This window comes from Loxodonta africana, chromosome 3, assembly GCF_030014295.1.
Source record: "Loxodonta africana isolate mLoxAfr1 chromosome 3, mLoxAfr1.hap2, whole genome shotgun sequence".
In the NCBI taxonomy this organism is placed as follows: Eukaryota; Metazoa; Chordata; class Mammalia; order Proboscidea; family Elephantidae; genus Loxodonta; species Loxodonta africana.
Genome location: NC_087344.1, coordinates 196,266,965 through 196,272,964, shown reverse-complemented (window position 1 = coordinate 196,272,964; position 6,000 = coordinate 196,266,965).

Sequence of the window (6,000 nt, the reverse complement as noted above, 5' to 3'; positions counted from 1 at the left end):
CCAGGCACGTCGCCTTCCGTGGGCTTCCCCGGAAAGTGCCCCTCTACCGGCTGCCGGGCTTCTCCACGCCGTCGCTCAGCAACCACCACCGCGGCTGCAGTGCGACCGCTGCAAACTGAAGATCGCAAAGCACCGGTTACCGTGGAGACAGGAGACGTGGGTACGTGCCGGGAACAGTACTGTGCGAGGTGAATAAAAATCCTGAAAGATGGTTAACCTCGGAAAGTCGGGGGACGGCAGCCCCTTAGAAGGAACCCCGCTATCGCAGCTGCGAACTGACACGGGATTGTGACATTTGAGGTGCAGGTGTTGGGGGCCGGGCGGGGGGCCAAGAAAGGCCGTGTCCTTTTGGTGTCCAGGATTTCTAATTCGGATAGACTTCCCCAGGGATGAGGCAGAAAGGAAAAGCAAAAGTCAGAGGGTAAGGAAGGGCAAACGGACTCAGCACTGGCCTAGGAATCAGGAGACTTGGATTCCAGTCCCAACTATGCCTCTGGTTCTCAAGGTGACCGTTTCTCTCTAGGTCTTCTCAGCTTTCTCATTTGTAAAATCTGTCATTGCTTTATCCCTTAGGTGTCTCCCAGACCAACATTCTGTGGTGACGGCTGAAAGACCTGATTGAGTGGGAGCGTCCTTTCAGCTCTGGCCACTAGAGGGTAGCAGAACCCAGTCTCTCAGGGTACATTTTAATTGCTCGGATATGGTTGGGTTGGGGGTGGGGTGAGGGGGAAATACCTCAGGCATACTTGATCATCGGAGAACTTTTCACTACTGAGTCCCAAAAGAGTACTTCCTTATTTCCTCTTGCCTCGTCCGCCTCATACAGCACAAGGAAACTGAGGCACCGAGGTGGCTGGAATCCAGGCTTAAGGGCAGGGAGTTTCTCCTGATAAAATGCAGGGTTAGAAGTTGCCCAGCCTTGGAAGCTGAATTAGGGTGAGGTGGGAGGCGGAGTGAGAAAACCAGACTCCTGCCCCTCCCTGATACCTTCCTTTTATTCAAGCCAGGTTCCGGAGCAGCATCCTAACACTATCCCTCCAGGACCCAGTGAAGAATGAAGAGGCCCAAATTCAAGCTGCCTAGTTCAGCTGCAGGAGGAAATGCAGGCGGATTTCTACTCCCAGCATCTTCGGGGTGGGGCAGAAATAGAACCCGTGTCCGCTAGGGCTGAGTTATAAAATGGCAGTGATGACTGCTACTTTTGCCTTTGGTTTATACACAGCAACTTCTCCCCTTCATGTCCTGAGAAACCCAGGCCATAGTGAGTGGCCAGGCTGCAGTCGGGGTGTCACCCGGGGATCTGATACCACAGCAGGGCTTTTCCCCTCCCAGTCCCAGCCCTTGGTTCTTGGAGAAAACAGCATGGGGAGGGTGTGGGCAGGAAGGTGAAGTTAGAAGGTTACCAGGAGCTGTTCTTCACCTGCGCCTTAAAGCTGAGACCCAGCAATAGCCCACCCAACTACAGCTTTCCCTGAGTTGGGATCTTCGGTTTTCCCAAATCATGGTAAAAATCACTAAGTTCACTGCTCCGTTCTGGGCTGAAATCTGAAAGCCAACTTTCTCCCTAAGGCGATAGACTGGCTAGCCTCCCAACAGCTGGATTCAGACCCCTCATACTCCTAGGATTTAGGTGAGGAGCTGCCAGTCATTTTGCTTAAACTGTATTGGCCTATATGCCCATTTCGGGCTCTTGTTTTTTGCTAATTCTTTGACTGCTCTGCCAGACTCTCATTTTCTCCCTCACCTGGATAGAAAAGGGAACTCCCCGCCTCAGGAGCCTTTCCAGCTCCTCTCCTAGCCCTGTTTTTTCTCTCCTCCCAGCTTCCACTCTGAGTCCTCAGCAGTAGGAATCTCACTTGGATGTGGGGCCCGAACCTGATACACTTCTTGGCTGTACCTCTCCTGTGTACCTCTTCCAGTCCTACCGAGTGGCTACAGGACTCCAGCCATTGCTGCCCTAATCCTAGACCCAGGGGGAGGAGCTACCCAGGACTCTTCCCTCCTCTGGTTAGTCTGAGCCAAGCCCATACTTTGGAGGAGACAGAAAAGAAACTGATGAGGAGAGGGAGGGAGGGAAGGAACGAAGGAAGAAAAAGAGAAAGAAAGAAAATTAGCCAATCTGCACTTACATGACAATTCACACTTTACCCCCAGGACATTTGAAGTGGTCTGTAACAACCCTGTCAATGATACTAAAACTGAAAAGGCATTAAAATAAAGGGAAGGGTAGACCTAAGAGAGAATCATGAAAGAGAAAAGGGTAGGGAGAAGGGCAGCCAGGGCTCATGGCTCTCTGGACTTGCTTTCATCTGCTAATAATATCCAGGGATAACCTCTGTTCAGGAGCAGGGGTGGGGGAAGGTCATCCTGAAAGTCTCAAAGTCCTATGAGTTTGGTCTGTCTCAGTTGGTTGCTTCTAGCAAACAAAGATCTGTAGAGGCCAGCTTCGCAGGTTTAGATGTCTGTCCCAGCCCCAAGTCCATACCTCCTTGCCTCAAACTTTCATCAAGCCCGTAATGCATCCCTTCTCCTTCTTTAATTCCATCTTCTGAGCCTGGAATCATCTCTGGTTCTCAGCATTGTTCAGTATACACAGAAAGCCAACCCAGGAGTCGTAGTCACACTCTCAAGACTCCCATGATTCTCTCTGTCTATATCTCCCAGGCCATCTTGCCCTTTAGCCCCTCTGTTTGGCTCTTCTGCTGTTGTCCTCTGACCCTTCTACATTTCTCCCACGGTTTGTTCTGGCCCCATGCCTGCCTGGCTCCAATTCTGCTTTTTTGCTCTCAGCTCTCTGCTCAGCCAGAATAAGGACATGGACGAGCAGGACAGAGGAACAGCCAGGAAAAGAGATTGCAAGAGTCCCACCTTGAAAGCCCCTCTGAGACGTAGCTGAAAGGAGGTTTGAGAGAAGGGTGAAACTGTAACCAGATGGGGTGGAGGGGAGTGGGAATCTAGTGATTTAAAGAATAATGGAGAGATGGGATAAGAATGAGGAGAAACTTGAGTTCTTGAGGGACTTGGCAATGTTGGGCAGGAAAGTATCATTGGGTCATTGTTAAGTAGTAGGAATTGAGGGCAGAAGGAACTACCTGAGTGACCCCAGCAGTGGGCAGGTAGCATCCAGAAATTTCTCTTCAGGTCTTTCTGACTCTGTTTCAGATTTTGTCTCAGCCTCTGTCTTTTTTAATTCTCCCCTCTTTGATAAATATATATGTATGTATAAATTCTCTCGTTATTTCTGTGCAGCTCTCTGTTTCTAAGTTCCCACCTGTCTCACTGTGCCTTTAGATCTGCCCCCTGTCTCTCACTGTTTTTTTCTTATGTGTTTCTTTCTTTGGGTTTCTTTCTTTTTGCCCTTTTTTCTCTCTACATATATTGCTGAGTAGAGCCAGCCATCTGATTTTCCTGCCGCGAGCTATAGAACTTTCTAGGGGTGGCCAGGCTTCTCCCCTTTGTTTGCAGTCTAGAACTGTGGAACCGGTTTGCAGTCCCTGGGCACAATCACAGTGTATTGATCACTGAGGGAGCCTTTCAGGGAGTAGGATTCCCCCACAGAAGACCTTAGGGTATGGAGGCTTGGACTCAGGGCAGGAAGCAGGCTGGTGAGGGGAGGCTAAACTCCACTCTTTGCTCCTCTACCCTTTTCTTATAGTTCATGGACTGATGCTTCCTGACCTTGCTAATCATCACAGGTGAGGGACTCTTGCCCTGTACCTTGATCCCTAGCGTGTCTTCTTTTATGCTCCTTCTGGAATGGAAGAAGAAATTGAGGTTCAAGAAGGGTCTGAGGTGAGGCTGGAGGCAGTTACTAGGGGCTCCTGCAAGGAAAGCATGAACTGTTTCTTGGGGAGTGTTCTCCTGGGCTTCCACCCCAGGCTCCTCCATATCCCTGCACTTAACTCCTCCATCCTCAGCTCAGTCTCCCAGCCCCCACTGTCTCCTGGGCCCCCAAACTGGTGCAAGGCAGGGTCCAAACCTCTGGGTGCAGCAGGAGTGAGGCCAAGAACTAGTCCTGCTTCAGCCGGCCTTGAAAGTGCCTTGCTGCTTTAACCCTAGATCCAGGGAGAGGAACTGCCCAGGAGTCCCACCTCCTCTGGTTAGTCTGAACCAAGCCCATATTTTGGAGGAGATAGAAAAGAAGCTAAGGGGGAAAAAAAAGGTAAGGAAGGAAAGAAGGAAGAGAGAAAGAAAACTAGCCAGTTTGCCCTTGGAACTGGGAAATCTAGCTTCTGTTCTCCAGAGCTGGGCAGAGGTGCAGTGGTTAAGAACTTCGCTGCTAACAAAAAGGTTGGCAGTTGGAATCCACCCAGTTACTCCTTGGAAATCCTATAGCACAGTTTTACTCTGTCCTGTAGGGTTGCTATGATTCGGAATCGACTTGATGGCAATGAGTTTGGCTTTTTGGGGGGAGGGGGGTGGTGTGGGAAGAAGTAGAGTCTGGGCATCTGGAACTGGGGCCCCCCTACAACTGCACCACATCCTGGCCTCAGACTGGGGCAATTACACCTGCCTGCTGAGCACTGACAATGGAAACACAGGGTGGGGCTCCAGGTCAGAGATGAGTTTGGGGTCCTGGTGAGGAGAGAAAGGAGAGAATTAGGACTTACAAGGTGGCAAGATGAATGAATACTTCTGGGCCATATAGAAAGTGGGTCATCCTAATAAACTTTAAAAGAAAATCTGTCCTCAAATTACGGGAATTCTCAGCTTCTACCCCCTTCCTCCCAGCTCCCACCCCCTCTGCTCCTGCCCCTTTCCTCTAATGTCTTCCGGCTTCTTCACCTCTTCCCTCAGGACCCCTTCAGCCCTCTCCTCAGGCTCTTCCCCACCTTTATAGCTCCCATCCCCTTTCCTTGCCACTCACGGCCCCTGATCTCATGGTCTCCCTCTTGACCAGGAGGCCCATAGTCTGCTCTGCAGCTGCTCTGCCACCCCCAGTGCCCCAGTCCAAGGACGATGCTCCATTGTAGGACCTCAGGAGGCTTTTCCCTGAGGAAGCTGGGTTGAGTAGTGGTAGGAGCTTGGGCTGAATGCCAGGAAGTGGCACTTTAGTTTGGAATTACACCCTCAACATCCAGGCTGGAGACTGGAGTGGGAGAAGTGATAGAGTCTTAGTGTCACCAGAAAATGCCCTTGGGGATGCAGGCAGTGTGGGTGGGCTGGCCCCTGGGGGCTTTCCTTCCTGTTCTCCAGCAGGTAGGCTCCCAGGGAGTCACGCCTGGCTCTTTCTGAGGCTGGAGGTGGAAACGGGTAGGATGCTGGAGAGCCCAGCCTTGGGTCCTTACTAGAATCCATTTTTTCACCTCATTCTCAGGACCCCACCCAACCTTTGGTCTTGCCCCCTCCTTGATGCTGCATCTGCTACTGCTATTGTCACCACTTGGTAGAACAAGAGATCCTGCTGTGGTTCTGGACTAAACCAAACCAAACCAGTTGCTGTCATGGTGACCCCATATGCTAGAGAGTAGAACTGTGCTCCCTCCATGGGATTTTCAAGGCTGTGACTTTTCAGAAGTAGATTGCCAGGCCTTTCTTCTGAGGTATGCCTGTGTGAGTTCCCACTATCAACCTTTTGGTAACCATTTGCACCACCCAGGGACTCCTGGTTCTGGACTAGCCTCGACCTCTTTGAAGAGCCCTCTAAAAGTGCCAGTGCGTCCAGAGACACAGGGTCAGTCTATCTCTTCGCCCAAGCCCTGGTCCCTGATGTCATGGTTGTGTGTTGACAGAAGCTTGGAGGGCCCATGAAGTGGGGGCAAGGAGGAGGGAGGTGGTTGGATTCTGGGCTTGGTGCATAACTGAGCCTTCTGAGAAACAAAGCCCAACTGTGCTTTACACAGCTACCTCCTCCCCTGGGTGGCTCACTCCGGCTTTAGGCCCTTGATGAACAAGCAAATCCAGCCCCCTGAGCTCTGAGGGATGTTGTTAGGCAACCAGAAAGTGTAGTTGTCATCAAAGGATGGGGCTGGGTATTGGGGATCATTGGGCTGGCAGCAG